This window comes from Poecile atricapillus, chromosome 12, assembly GCF_030490865.1.
Source record: "Poecile atricapillus isolate bPoeAtr1 chromosome 12, bPoeAtr1.hap1, whole genome shotgun sequence".
Taxonomy (NCBI): domain Eukaryota; kingdom Metazoa; phylum Chordata; class Aves; order Passeriformes; family Paridae; genus Poecile; species Poecile atricapillus.
This window is the reverse complement of record NC_081260.1, coordinates 12757649-12773167: the sequence shown is the minus strand read 5'-3', so window position 1 is coordinate 12773167 and position 15519 is coordinate 12757649. Positions and strand designations below refer to the sequence as shown.

General features: G+C 44.8%; 1 protein-coding gene across 10 annotated transcripts in view; it reads left to right on the top strand.

The window, feature by feature from the left end:
* MBNL3 (muscleblind like splicing regulator 3) overlaps positions 1–15519 on the top strand; it is a 92256-nt gene that overhangs the window by 1996 nt on the left and 74741 nt on the right. Inside the window, exon 1 of one of the 10 annotated variants that reach the window (XM_058847985.1) lies at positions 9973–9990. The exons of the other annotated variants lie outside the window; for them this stretch is intronic. The gene's annotated coding sequence lies outside the window, so the exon portion shown is untranslated. Of the gene's footprint in view, positions 1–9972; positions 9991–15519 lie in introns of those variants that run through there. 10 annotated transcript variants of the gene reach the window in all.

Here is a 15519-nt window from a genome sequence, read left to right as displayed (position 1 = left end):
ACATGATCCTGTAATTAGAGTGAGGTTATAGTCTATACCACGTTGAAACTATCAAGTGTCTGAGTTGGAGCAGTCTGAATTAAGCTAGTTATTCTGGGATTATACAGAAGCAGAAGTAATGCAGTTAAAGTTTCCATAGAGCAGCTTCCATAGGGTTGCAGAGATGTTTTCCCCCTGTGGGTCCTCCTTGCGGGTGTTTTGGTGTTAAGGTAGTATGTGGGGGCTGCAGTGGTGCTGCTCTCCTGACTGGAGAAATGCCTTACATGGCACAGTCCTGCTCCTTGGAGCTTAATTTACTAATGAACGTCCTGGGAGGGAAAAATATCCTGAAGGGAGGACTTGGGGGGGGGTTCAGCTTTGTGCAGAAGTGAAGGACTTAAAGGATTTGTAGTGTGGTCTTGAAACTTCCCTGCCCCCATTATTCTCCATACCCCAAGGAAGATGAGTGTTAGTAAGTCTGGTGGAGAGCCTGGTCTGGTGGAGAGCCTGCAAGCTGTGGTCTTTTCAGTGCTCCTGGCAGTGGGGCAGGATCTTCCTGGGGTGGCTTTAGGCAGCTCTGGTTTGCTGTAGAGTTGTACTGGTGTGGAGCTGCACAGGCAGACCTGGGAGGCTGTGCAGAGGTACGGCGTGTGGGCACCAGCTCTGCGCACGGGTGCCAATTTCCCTCGGTGTGTGTGCGGATATATATAGACATGGTATATATTTAAGCAAAGTAATTTTAAAGCAGAGATGGCCCAGAAAAGTTTTGAGAACTATTTCAGTGTTTTGAGTGTTCCAAAGACAATGGACTGTGCTGAAGCTTCTAGGTATTATGGGATGTGCTGATAGCAGGAGGAGGAGTAGTCTACTTTGGGCTCAGTTGGCCTTTCTAGGAGCGGCTGAGTTTTATGTGTGCACCTGGTTCAGCCTGTTTACAGCTGTGTGGCCGCTGCAGATCTGGTGCTGCCTTATGGGCCTTTTGGGATATGTTGGCAGGGGCCCAAAGCAGACCTGGTGGTCAGCAAGGAAATTAGCCCCACGATGCTGTAAACTGTCCTGCTCAGCCTCCTGCAGCATCTGGTCAGCTCAGCAGAATTCAGGGTGCCACATCCTTTCCACTGCTGTGAGGGACCTACATGGAGAAAGAGGGAGGTCTTGACCTGTGAAATCCTTCCCTCCCAGTGCTGGACCATGTGCTGCAGGAAGGTTACTGACAGTAGGGATGATGGGCATATTCTCTGTTGGGTAATGGCTGGAATAAACCTTAAAGGTTATTCTTTAGAATTTTACAGACCTAGAAGTTTTCTCCTGGGCTTGTCCCATCTTGGCAAGAGGAATATGTGGAACTTAGAATTTTGTACTTACGATGCCATCAGACACGAAGTTTTGAGGGGCTGTTCTGCATGTTTAAGGGAATCTCAAAGTGCAACTTAAAAAGTTGTGACTGCAGAGAGAGAGGCTGGATTTGTTACTTTTTGCAGCATAGCTTGCAATCAATTTTGAAGCTGGTGCTGTGGTGGGAAGTGGTGCTTCTTCTGGCCTTTTCCTCCAGACTCTTCCATCCTTGTGATTTAAGAATAATCTTGCAGAATAACAAGGAAAAAACTACGCTCATTTTAGCCATCACTCAGCTTCTCCATGTGGCCACAGAAATTGTTGTGTTGGCACAAGAACTTGGGGGGCCCAGGCAGGATAGGATGGGGCTGGGCCACAGCATAACTGAATTGCTAATGCCTGGCAGATGGATCTTCCTGAAGGCACAAATCAAACCATGGCTTGCCTAGTCATCAGTGCCTGCAGCTCAGTCAGGAGCCTGAAAACAAATGAAGGTTTTCTTTGTGGCAAATGCAGATGATGAATCTACAGTTGAAATTTGGTGACTGGTGCCCACCGTAGGACACCCCCATTCTGTGCTGGTGGTGACAACTTGGCTTTGTCAGTGGAGTGAACCTTTACATGACTCAGATGTATTGGGAAAGAGTGTGGAGCATTCATAGGAGCAGGCTTTTTGGACCATGAACATACTAGAAGTCACATGTGGAAACTGAGTACTAGAAACATGAGGCTGCTCATTGAGAGGGAGGCTGAGCACTGAAAAGCACAGGTTGCTTAGATCTTGATATCCAAAGGTAGTCTTAGGAGTGATGTTTCTCTTGGTGTGCCTTGAGAACAGTGCAAACATCCAACCAAAGAACTGCCATGTCAGACAGACATGGCATTTTGCTTTACCATTGCCCTGGTCCAGACTCCCAGCAGCCATCGGGAAAAATGTCAGAAAAATCTTTTGCAAAATGCTAGAAAACCTTGGTTGGGGAGCGACTGCAGCCTGGAAGCAGGAAAGAGAGGATGTCTTTATTGACCAGGGTGTGTTTGCTCTTAAAATCCCTTAAAAGCTCTGAAGCTCAAGCTTGCTTGATTTGCTGTGTTTGCCATATGTAATATTTCAGTGAGAAGTTTCGATTCAGTGTGGCTGAGTTGAATCAGGGATCCACTGCACAGGGGATAAGGATCCAGTTACCCGTGTGTAATGTACTGGTTTGCTTTTTAGACTGTTTTTTAGAGGCTGTGAGCTTCTTTTTAATTGGTGTAGTCTAGGCCTCTGGGCAGTGCATGCATCCATCTCTAGGGCAATGCTCAGGTTCTAATTCATCATACAATTTAAGCACAGACTTGTCTCTTTTGCTGAAATTCCATCTTTAAGCTGGAGCATTTATAATAAAACATTTTGTAATTCTCTGTTCACCTCTAAGGCAACACCACAGATTCCCCAGACTTTCTATCTGTGTCTGCTGCTGAAATGGAATTCCTTATTGTGTCCCCTAAGTATAGGGATCATTTTAGTTTGTTTTCTCCAGATTTCCATGTGTGCAAATTGCTGCTCCTGGATAGATGATTTACCTGAATTTGTGCTTGTGATGCTTGCAGTTGGTCACCCCTTGCCTGCTAAGCTGTGCAGTGCTGTTGTTCTTTTAAAAGGTGTGTATCCTCCCCTTTTTCCATGCCATCTTCCAGGAAGGATTGTCTACCCAGAGCAGTGTTGATGTTATCGTCTCCCATTTTAAATGGTGTCAGCAGTTATTTGTTTTTTCCCTTCTCATTCTGATGCTAAGTACTCACCATGGGAATGAGTCGTTTTGTATTATTCACATGGGGTGAATCTGTGGCTTGGCCTGCAAATTATAAGGCCCTGCTGAGTGAGGGTGAGGGCCTTGGGAGCCCAAGTAAAGGTGCCAGGATCTGTTTGCCTGGGGTTTTTTTTCTGTAAAAGTACGTAGGCCGATAGCAAGCGGAAAAAGCAGTGGCCTTCTGAGCCGGGTATTTTATGTCTGAGGGCTTCTGAATGCATAAAATCAGAGAGAATGTGTCTGTGTAATCCGATCTGCTCTTGAAAGCCTTGTGGAGGGCTGCATGCTGCAGACATAAGCTGTGTCAATAAGAACTCTATTCACCCTCAGAAAACAGCCTCGTGATCGAGCTTGATTGGCAGCCTTCCTAAGGGAGGGCCTTTTTTTGAGAAAGAGCTCTGATTTTTTGGCGGTACTTCTGACTGCCTTTTTGGACTCCCACTTATTGTTCCTTCCTCGGCGTGATAAACTTGGATATTTTTGCTGGGAGCTTGCTGGGGCAGAGGGAGGATTTCATGTAGCACTGTAACAGGAGTGTGGGGTGAGATTTCTTCCTTGCAGTGTAGCTCCTCTGCCAAAGCTGTATTTATGAGCATGAAGGTGAGGGATTTAAAAGAATATGAGGTAGGACTGGAGGTCGCTGTGTGCAGGAGACTGTACCATACCCTTGTGCGTGCTCAGGGTACTGTCTTGCAGAACAGTGGCACAAAACACCCATCCTTGTAAAAGTCTTGGATAGTAATACACAAAATGTGTGGTTGTGCATGCTTATGTGCTTTTTTCCCCCCCTTGGTTCTGCAGATGTCTGTGTTATCCAGAAGTGTTGTTGGTTGAAATTCTGCTTTTGGTAATGCTGCCATAAATCTGCTGTGAAGGCAGTGTCATACTAATGGCTGTAATTTGCTGGTTGCTATTATATATATAAAAAAAAAAATTAAAATAAACCATGCACGGCAAAAATCTAATTCTGCTTTATGAAGTATTCTACACCTGGCATGTAATCTTTTAAAATCTTGTAGGAAAAATCTGCTTGAGCTGATAAAAATGGTACTTATGAGATTTGCTGAAAGCAGAATTTTAGTCAGAATACCAGGTTCTGAGCTGCTGTTCAGTGTGTAGCATTTGTGCAAATGACATTTTCTGCTGCATTACGTGTGTGATATTCAGCGTTTGCTCTGCTGAGGTCTTAAAGCCGTTCTCATTGGCACTGAATTACTGGCTTTAACAAAAGAGATAATGGACTTTCAGTTCTGCGTGTTTCTTCTTTTTTTCCCAAGTTCTTTGGTCTATCTGTCATTTTTTTTAAAGTTTCATGTACTTCATAAGTGATGATTTGAAAATTAGCTCATCTGTATGTCTTTCTGGGTTATTCCTGTAGCTGCAAATAAAAGCTTTAAAATATAATTAGAATGTAATATGCACGAGCTCAAAAGAAAAAAACAACAACAAAAAATGAAATAATGCGAAACTATTATTTAAGAGAAATGCAATTATGTCTTGAGCCAATTGAGGCTTTACTTAATTTCTCAGGGTTTGCTGGTGATGATGTAGTAAAACCAAAATTAACTCCTGAAATATGCCTGTCCTGAGTCAGGAATTTGGCTGGTGAAAGTGTAGAGAGCCACTGAAAGAAGGGGAATCTCCTTGTAGGGGAGCCTGTCCCTGTGCAGTTTGGAAATGGATGCAGCATTTGGGGCGATTCCTGCAGTTTCATTTTCCTGGCTCTTCCCAGCTGAATCCCCTTCAATAAAGGCCTGGTCTTGCCTACAACAGCTTTAATAACAAACTGTCTGTTTTAGGTGGGATTGGCCCCTGAGCGAACAGTGTGCAGACCTTGGCAGCCATGGACAGGGTGAGGGTGGGCAGGAAACACTGGCTGCTGCTCCTCTTAGAGCAGGGAGGCCGCAGCTGGGTGATTTGTTTTTACTTCCTGTTCCCAATCTGTTTTGGTCAAAAGTAGCGGTGTTTTTCCATATTAAAATGTTTGGCTTCATTCTGCTAGGCAGCAATAAATTTCACACCGTGCACAACGTGTTTCTTATATTTCAGAGACACTTCATTGCTGCCTTTGACTTTTAATTTGGATGGTGAAACCTTTATTAGTGCTTTCTTTGTTGCACGACCTGCTTTTCAAGGAAAACAGAGCTTTTTCTTTTTTTCTCCTTTCCTTCTGTTTTGGAAAGAGCCTTTGAAATATCTCACAGGTCTGTAGCTGAGCAGAGGGAGGGAGCTGGCAGGTCTGTCTGCCATGCCTGGCTCCTCAGCAGGCTCACAGGGAGATGGGGACACCTCAGCCTGCTTCTCTGCTCCTGGAGTTAAATGGGATGCTGGTTCTTAATTCATTAGTGCTTGTGAAGCGTTTGGTAATGTTTTGGTGGAAGGTTCTGGGACTGTGTGGTGGTGAGATGTGGTTGTGCAATGCAGAGCTGTGATGCTGGGAGGAGCCTGTGTGGGTTGATGGACCAGTTGTTAAAGTGGTCCTAAAGGCTGGAAGAGTGAGCTGTAAAACATCTCCATACCATTGATGGGAAATCCTGCTCGGTAAAGGACAAGCTCTGAGCTGTGGCTGACTGCCGGGCTGCTGCTGGGAGGTGCTCTCCAGAGCACCGGGTTAGTCCACAGCATGCAAAATGTTACTGCAGGCCATAGGGTGCAAAACAGATGGAGGAGAAAGAATCAGTCTCTTCGTTGCTTGGGCAGTAGAGGTGTTGGGGTTTCTCTTCCCAAAATCTGGTGAGAACTCTTTAATCAGTGCTGGTCACTCTTCTTAAGTTGCTCAGTTGTAGGATCTCCTACTCTGCAGCCAGCAAGTCAGGGTGAATAAATCTTTTTATGGCCATACCAGGTATCAGTGGGCTTCTTTCAAATATAGTCTGAACATTTTTATATAAATAGTAATAAGCAGTGCTGGCCCAGGGGGCTTGTATTGCATTCAGATACATTTCAGTGAAATTATTTTTGATGTACAAAACAGAAACAGTAGCATGGAGCCATTCATAGGGTTACAGATGGTTTATCCTTCTTTCTCTTAAGCCTCGGAACGCTGGAGTTGTATCTGACTGAGGAAGTCAGAGTGTAGAGGTGTTTTGTGAAGCCTCCATGCCCTTAGACAGACTGCCCAGGTTTTGGCACTGGAATCTCCACCTTGCATTTGCACTTGGCTCCTGGATCCACAAACATACGCCTCCATTCTGTGTACTCTGCTTGCTCCTCAGACCAAGTCCATCACTGATGAATTTGGCTTGACTAATTACTCAGTGAAGCACTTGGTGTGACAACCTCAGTGCCCTTCGTTAAGCAGAGCCTCGGTAATGAGCTAACTTTGGCAGTGTCCCAAGTGCCCAGGCGTGGTCTGGCTAATGAAGCAGCACCTTTCACATGGTGCTTGAGGAAGCTGCACTTCAGGTCATGTAAATAAGGAAACCAGAGTGGGCTGCTCTCCTGCAGGATAACAGCGAGCCCATTCCCTCCTGCATCTCTGCAGTGAGGTGACACCTCCCCTGCTGCCTCTGGGTGCAGCCAGCCTCTCCCTCTTGCTTAGAAGTGCAGACAGGTTATCCCTACTCCTCCCTGTGCCTGAACTGCACACTCCTTGGACTAGTCTGCCCAGGGCACCTCTCTTGGGTGTCTCTCACATGAGATTGACCACCTTCAGCATGATTTTCAGGGTCTGGAGAGCAGTGGGTTGAGTAGCTGTGATCCACGTTTCTTCTGACACTCTGGAGATGAATATGGCATGTAGCGCAGATTCTGTATGAGGTTTTATGAACCTTGCTGAAGGGAGAGACCTGCTGGGTTGGGGACTTTCCAACTCTGGTGACTGTTGTAATATGACTCATTCAGTAGCTGACACTCAGGTACCAAGGTTGGACTGAGGATGCTGCTGCCAAATGCCAAATTCATTCTGTGCCCTGTGTTAGGTGGAAGGTGATCCTCCTAACAACACCTTGAGATTTTTAATAAGGTACAGGGAAGCATTTTGTGTGCTTAATAACAGATTTATTTATTTTCTGTACAGTGACACCCATCTTGATTTTCTAGAGATACCTAGATTTCTAAATTTGGCCCAGATGTAGAGACTGTAATAGGTACCCCTAGTTGGGTGGTGACACCATTTTTCATGCCAGCTTACATGATAAAGTTTTCCCCTAGGTCTTGGAGCCTCTTGCGGGGAATGTGTGTATTTGGGACAAGAGGTGGAAACCTCTTGACAATGGGGCATTGCCAAGGCAGAGCTGTTGGCTGCTTGAGCTCCCAGGCTGTGCCAAGTGCTCTTGGCTTCATGGGTGCCATGAGGAGCTAAGCCTGCTTCTTCACGCACTTCATATGTTTTTTGGCACTGAAAGGTGTGTTCTCTTTCCTCACTGCTGCTGTCCTCTTTCCTCTGCTTTGTCAGTGTCATGAAAGCTTGTCCTGGCTGAGGGAGAGGTCAGGAATGATGCCTGGGCTAATGCAGCCTGTGCTTGGATCAGCTGGAAAAGGTGGTGAGAGCAGAGCTGGAGGGTGCCCAGTGCTGCAGGAGAGAGTCTGCATGGGTGAGGCTGAGGGAGTCTCTGGTGGCCTTTTGCAGGGTGCTGGGTTTTTTTGGGTCAATAAAACACTCTAATAATTATGTACTGATTTAATTAGAAAAATGCTCAGAGCATCCATTGCAAAAGGCTGTGAGCTAAGGCAGGTGCCTTTTAGCAGCAGTAATTCCCTTTTTGAAACAAAAGGACTGGGCAGTTGAGTTGGACCAATCCCATGCAGCAGCAATTCACCACACAGTACATTTCACACAATTGCCCACTGATTCTGGTTTTGTAGGTGTGGGGATGCTTTGGCTTGACTTCCCAGTGTAGGGGCCAGGAGAGCAAGTGGGGAATGCCACAGTCCAGCCAAGCATGCCAGATTTGGGACTGACTGGCAGCGATTTACAGGTTTTTTGACATGAAGTCCCTTTTTATCAGTAAAATGTAGATTCAAACACTTGTGAGACGCTTCTTTAGAGCAATCATTTGTGATGTTCAGCAGCAAACCTGTGACTGGTGACTTGCTTTTCTGATGGCTTTCTCTTGAGCATCCTCAGATATTTCTTTGTCAGTGTCATAATGACTGGGGAGAGGGACTTTATAGTTGAACTGAAATTTAAATTTCAGAAGTTTTTTCTCATGAAAATAAATCTGTGTTTGGCTTTGCTGCTGTTACTGTGCTCCATCTTCAGTTTTCTGGTGCTGGCTGTAAAACCATTAAATTCCTAGTGAGGTGGTGCAGAGCAGTGTCTTTAGTTTGAATCTGAACATTAGTGAGGAGAAACTTGAATTTCAAATCAAGTTTTGGTCACCAGCAAGACACTTTTTTGTTGGTCCCATGTGCCTGTGACACGTGCTGGTGTTGTGGCATGTTCCATGCTGGTGTCAGCTCCCTCTCCCTGGCAGAACCCAGGGCTGAACACCACTTGTTCTGTCTGCAGGAGTGACACTCCTACTGCACAAGTGAGACTTTCCCCTTGCCTGTTGATAGGCAAAGAACCCATTAGGATTGCAGAAACTTCTTCAGAGATTTATGCAGCAATTGTAAGCATCCTATCTTCCTTTTTTTTTTTTTTTTAGATGAAACTAATGCTACAAATACTTCTTTTTTATAAGACTCCGAATACAACAAAACTGTCAAGGGGGAGAAGTCCACTGTGGTAATTATTGTCCAAATATAGTAACTTTGTGATAGACTGAAAGTGAGGCTGACTACAAATGGGAGTGATTCTGGGAGGAAGGTAAAAATCCTTAATATTCTGAATGATAGAAGAATGAATTTAAATTCATTTAATGCCAGTAATCTTTGTATTATTAAACATAATCTGCTTCTGAGAAGCACACAGGCATGGCTTCTTTTTTTTCCCAGTTCTCAGTAGAACTGCATTAATAAGAACAGAGTGTTTCTCCTGACCTCTGCCTTCAGACTATGAGCTCCCGAGGGCACAAATTTTTCTTTGGTATTTTTGGACAGCATCTGCAGGTAGTGAAAGCTGCCACAAATAAGTAACAAATCTGGGAGTGTGTAACCATAGTCCCAGATCATTTAGCAAGGGGTTAATCCTGCATGATGCTTACAGTAGAGTGAAACAAGGGTTGCAATCTGATACCCTTTCGTGGGTGGTTTTAGGATGGTTTTGAACCCGTGTTGCCAGAGAGATTCTCACCAAGGTGATCTTAGGCGGAAGCTGAAAGAATGAGAGAGGGTGAAGGCTGCTATGGTTTTGGATGCACAATTTTCTGGGTGGTTTACCAGAAGGACAGTACAAATGCAATGGTATTGATGAATTTGATGCAGTATTGTTAGCTTGATTGTGGAGGTGAGGAGGCTTTAGGACTGTTGTTTGGACTGGCTTTAGGATTGTTGTTTGGAGCTTTCAGTGTGGGGAAAGAGTGCTGTGGCACATCTGACATCTGTGGGTGGGAGGTTTTCACGATCAGCCTCATGCATTTCCCTCTTCTGAGGGAAAGAGCTGGTGCACACGACCTTAGGTTTCTGTAGGAATGTGATGTTGCTCATCCTGGAGATCCAGGCAACCAAAATGAGAGAGAGAATTAAAGCGTGAGATCTGCTTGCTTATGACCTGAATCCCCTAATCACAGCCCCGTGTAAGTGAAGGTCTTAGGCTGGGTTGAGTAGAGGGCATCTCCACCCAAGAAAATGTACATCTGCCCTCCACATTGCAGAGTTAGAGCTTATTCCTGGTGAAATACAGTTGTTAGAACCTTAAACCTTACCTTAAGCCAGACCTGCTATTTGTGACTTTGCTTCCCCTGTGGCAGGCACATAGTGAAGGCATGGTGGAGAGAGGTGTGTGCTACCTGAGCTCCCTGTCCTCAGGACACCTGCCCTGGCTGCTGGGAAGTGTATCCTGGTGAGTCCATGGCTTTTGGAACTGCTCCTTCATTTGATGGCTTGGATTAAAGCCTTAATTGTATGTAATTGTTGTGATGCTACTTTCTTATTGGGCAGTAACATTGAGGCAGTTCATGCAACAGTGTGGCCGCTTTCACTGACCCTGTAATTTCCTTTTGACTGTGGTCATTTCTCCTAGGGTATCCCACTAATGCCAAGCCCTTGGTAATCCCATGCTTTTCAGCATGGTGGTCAGTTTATTCCAGGTTGTAAGACTGTAGCCAGTGATGTAAGGCTTGCTGTTTTTTCATGTATGTAGCTAAACTGAAAAATCAATTTAAAATAAAAGGAAAGGAATTTATTCTATTTTGAGTGGTGTCAGCAAAGAAAAATAAAAGAAAAAAGAAGAAATTGTCAGCACATTTTTGGCATGGAGGTGAAGGGAAGAACATATTTTTAGGGAAAGATATGTAATTTGTTTATTTATTAGATGAGAGGTAGAGATGTTTCAGCTGAGGGATGGAGGAAAAAAGAAAAGGAAAAACAAGGAGGGAAGAAGTCTAATGCTGTTTGCCTTTTGTAAAGAAATGCTTCAGTTTTTCTTTTGAAGCAGTCTGGAAATTCAGGTTAGTCACTGTAAAGCTGAATAAATAATTTCTCTGAAAAGCACTGCCTAGCTTGCGCACATAGCAGGTAGAAAGATTAAAATGTTTCATAAAAGGACTTTAAAAGCACCTTTGGCTCAAATCTGTGGTACTGTAAACTGAGGGAGAACCTCTGATTTTTCTGTTACCTGAGGATCTGGCTTTTGGTTTTAATCTCTTTTTCTCTCCCTCCCCTCCTCCTCCCGTGATATGAAAGGTGTGTTTGTATGGAGGATTTCTTGCAGCACATATTCAGGGACTCTTTCAGAACTCAAGACAATTTGATCCAAAGGTTCTTCTTAGCCTTGATGGAGTTTTGTTTTTACAGCTCCTGTGAATTATGAGAGTAATGGTTCAGCATCGTGTCAGATACAGATAATTGGGGTTTTGAACATCGCCCACAAACACTTAACAAAGCACCGTGCAAATGTTTTTGAGAGCTAACAAAAACCTGCGTTGTTGCCTGAAGGTTGAATCCACAGCTAGCTGCCTTCTTGGAATAAGCAGATAACAAATTAGCTACTAATACCTTATTTGTGGTTTGATATTCCCACTGCTGCTACTGATGTGTGACTGGGGTCAAGGTTTTTGGGTCACAAGGTGGAGTGCAGGAGTTGGATCCTGCTCAGTGTTGCTGCCCTGTTTGTATGGTGTGTTTGGGCAAGATAGGACAAGCTGTTGTCCATCTATCTCTAGCCTGTGCCTCCTGCATATTGGCTACATGGGGTGGGGACAGCAGGGACCGGGCCATGTGTGGTAAAATAGAGGAACCAGCTTGCTCTTTGACTATACCATTGCAGCAGGTCACTGAGCTGTGCTGTTGGGGGTTGATGTGGGATCTGGTTCAAGTCCTTTGTGTTCGATTGATGTTTTGAATTGTGTTTCCGACAAAGGATGAATAAGTGCACAAGGCCAGGTTGGATAGGGCTTTAAGCAACCTGTTTTAGTGGGCGGTATTACTGCCCATGAAAGAGGCATTGGAAAGAAATTATTTTTAAGGTTGGTTTCATCCCCATTCTAACCTTTAGATGAAGCTGGGTATCCCAAACTTGGCTATGGTTTTAGTGTGAGGCCAGAGCTGCTTCTGAGGAAACTCTGGGGACTGTTGATTTAAGGTTCATGTCCTGTTGGGTGAGCTCTAGGGTAAGATTCAGCTTTCAGAAAGTACTGTGTGTTTTGTTTGCTTTTTGGCTTTTGAACATGTGTGGTTTTTAAGAACAATCAGTTTTGAGGGAGCCTCCTGTCAATAATTATTGTTATTTGTGTAGGGTGATCAAAAGAATCTCTGCAGGCTGAAGGGGAGACTGAGCATAGACAGGCCCATGTTGGAGTCGCTGTGTGTTCACTGTGCCCTTAAGGTATAGGATTAAGCTTGCAGAAAAGGAACGAGGTCAGGTCTAGACCAAGAAGTAGACTCTGGAATCCAGCCAAGAGTGTAAGGTTTTTCCTGTCACAGCATCCTAGATGTGGCAGTTGTGTTGACTTAGCTGAAATGAGGCTGACATCTGTAGGTCAGGCCTGATTAAAAGGGAAGGAGGGTGGAGAATAGCTCTGCAGAGTAAAGAGGATTTAAAGATAACAGTGGGGGGAGATGCATGGCCCTTACTTCCAGAATTTGGGTTGGCCTTGGGAATCTCACTGTGTTTGGTAGCAGGAACCTCCTGGTCGCTGAGTTCTCTGTGAGCCCCAGGACACAGCTGCTGCTCCAGTTCATGGGTGTCTTCTGACTGATCCCTTCCCCCTGAGCCTGACTTTTTGGATAGAAGTCTGACTTAAGCTTTCCTCTTCTGCTGTTCAAGGCAAGCTTCCCACACAAACCTTTGGCTTGGTGTAAAACCCTACTGTGATGACAACACCCACCCCTCGCTTTGTTGTTTTGGAGGGTTAAGTGTCTGGGTCTCCTGCTTGGTGCAGATGAAAGGTGCTGTATTGCTGAGCTGTGCTGTATGCTGGAGCATTATGTGCTGGAAGCTGCTTCAGAAAATGTTTCTGTGCTCCTTTTGACCTCCATTGTGTCTTCCTGCCCAAATTCAGTTGTGCTGGTGGAGCTGTTAGAGGCTGTCTCTCTTTTTTGAGAGAGAAGGAAAGAGGAGAATGATGGCACTTCAGAAGCACTAATGCCATACTTTGGTAGAACAGCATATTGTGCCCAAAACTATGCTTCATGATCATTAGCTGCTGCTTACACATTAAGTATGCTGCTCTCAGAAGTGCTCTGACACCAGGGATCTCTGTTCTTTGGGATGGGTAAGGTGACACTACAAACAGTAGTATGAAGGAACATGCCACCTCCAGGGTCAGGAATGTAATTTATCTGTATTTCTTGTCTGGAGACCTTCAGGAGCTGGTCTGCTGTTCTGAGTTTTTTCCACAATGATTCCTTTCAGCTTTTCAGAAAAAAATGGCTGATTTGATTAGATGAACACTTCTGTGGTATAAATCAGAAAGGAAGAGGGTGCTTAGCTTCTTCCTGAAGCAGGAGTTTTAGTTTCCAAATGAAAAACTTTCTTAGCATGATAAAAATAGAGAATTACTTTATGGGGAAAGTACTCACTTCCCTCCTGGCTCTGCTGGGCAGCCTTCAACCGGCAGGAAGTGGGGAAATTACCCTCAGCTCCCTTGGACCACAACCAGTCCTAGTGGTTTTCCAGTGAAGTAACTAGAGTTACACCAGAGCTGTGCTTTAGCTCTTCAAAGTTAAGGGATAAATAACTCTGTATGAAAATTGAATTTTAGATCCTGCCAGGCATGATGTCCCTCCCTGTAGGATCTGCAACCCGTGTGGCACTGCATCATGAAGTGCAGGCCATGTTGAATGGCGAGGTTCATCACGTTGGGGTGCTCAGTCCAGCTAAGCAGCATGGGTAGCTGTGATCACCACTCACATCAGTCAGTTAATAACTTCTATATTTGGAGAAAGAACTGCATAAGCAGTAGTGGCCTCACATAGAATTCTGGGCCTCTCTGTCAGGGGATGGACAACTGTTTGATGATTTTGTAGAAAATAAATTATCTTGGCCTTTATTCTGGTCCCTAAATTCATTTTCAACTGTGACAAGAGCCAGGATTTAAGCCTGGGTTTCCCAAAGTAAAATGCAGTTAATTAGCCCACTCCATCATGTAGTCTTCTCCGTTAACAAAGGCAGTATACTCAGCCAGACAGCTCTTGCTCACAAGTGATGCTCACCTTTTGTATGGCAGAGTGTGCTTGCTCAGAGCCTGGAGTCCTTGTTTGCATCCCTTTTCAGCAGTGCTTCTTAACCCCTCTGTGCAGCCCCATTGTGGTGCTGCCTGTCTCCAGTTGAGAGACTGCTGGCACCAGGATGTGTTTAAGTTTGAGTGATGGTTCGCGTTACTGGAAATGGCTGTGGAGTTTTAGCAAGGTCAGAGACTGCTGCAGGGTAAAGGGGGAGAGGGTTTCTACCCTGAGGAGTTTGTAGCCCACAGGGTGATGTGACATTAGTGTTATCAGCTGTAAACTGTGAATGGGGTTCAAGCAATATTGGGGGGCAAAGTGAGGCAGTTAAAACAGCTTGATTTCTGAGCTGAAAGAAGGAAGTATGAGCTGCTGTGTGAGGTCCTGGCTTGCTATTCCCACCACACCAGATCTCCTCACTGGCTGGAAGCTTGTTTGCATCAGACAATAAGCCAGAGCTCATCACCAAATGCTGCTGTGGTGGATCAAGTGTGGGGAGATAAACCAGCAAGAAATTTGGGTTGCTGTGGGACTTTGCTGCACTGCTCCTGGCAGATCAGGGGATGTGTTAGACTTTTTGTTTGCCATCTCACCACTGATGCGGGTTCAGAGACTGGGGTGAGGCAGGGTGCTTCCTGAGCAGGGCAAGCTTCTGACAAGATTTCCTAAGTTGTCACTGACCTCAGGTAGCTTACTTAATTCTCTTCTTCTGCAAAGGAGCTGCTTGGGTTAAATGTCAAGAACTTTGAGTTTTGCAGTATCATGATATCGTACAATTTCAAAATACTATTTTTCTTCCTTGCATGAATATCTAAATTTGACTGTTGTACCTGCAATGTTACAGGATTTACTAAACTGGGGAGAAGGACAATCCTTAGTCTAGGTATAACTATTGGCTGTAGTCTGTAAAAATGTGTCTGCAGTTTAAAAAGCGTAAGAAATTATTTTCAGATCCTGTCATCTATTTAAACCCAGGCTCTTCAGTACTTGTCTGCTTCCTGAAGACTGCACTTACTGATATTGTAATCCAGAGCCTGTGTGTGCAGGCAGTGCCATGTGGTTGAATGCAATCCTTGCACAAAAAATCATCTGTATGTAGATACTAGAATGTGAACAGTGATGTCTGTGTGAGTGGATAGCAGGTCACAACCCCCTGAAAAGAGAAACATATTGATGTTGTTAGCAAAAGCCGTGGAGCATGTTTTCCTTGAAAATTGTTATTCAATGTTGTTCTTGCTGTCTTTTGAATTAAACATACTGTAAGAGTTGGTTTGCTGGAATTTTGACTGTTCTGGAGCACTGGATATTGGGTAGTCATTATTAACAGCCAGAGAAGGTAGCATGACCTACTGAACAGACAGCAAGGTGCATAGACACTAGCAGCAAGGAAATCTAAGACAACGCATGGAAAAATATGTACAAGGTAAAACTTGCGCAGCCAGCCCTTATGCAGCAAATAAAGCAAGGTCTTACTGACCTTGGCAGCTGTACAGGGCAGTCTTTGCATAAGAATGACTTGTGCTCAATATGCTAGAGAAATTATTCAGGGATAAATATTCCTGTTTTCTGCGGTACTGGGGACAATGTCATCTTCTATCTCCAGTCGCAACACAAACAAATGCATTGCAGACAGGGTACAAGGAGGACCTGACCCTCCTCAAGCACAGCCAGTTCTGCTTCCCATGGCTGAGAGAAAGAGATTTGGTAC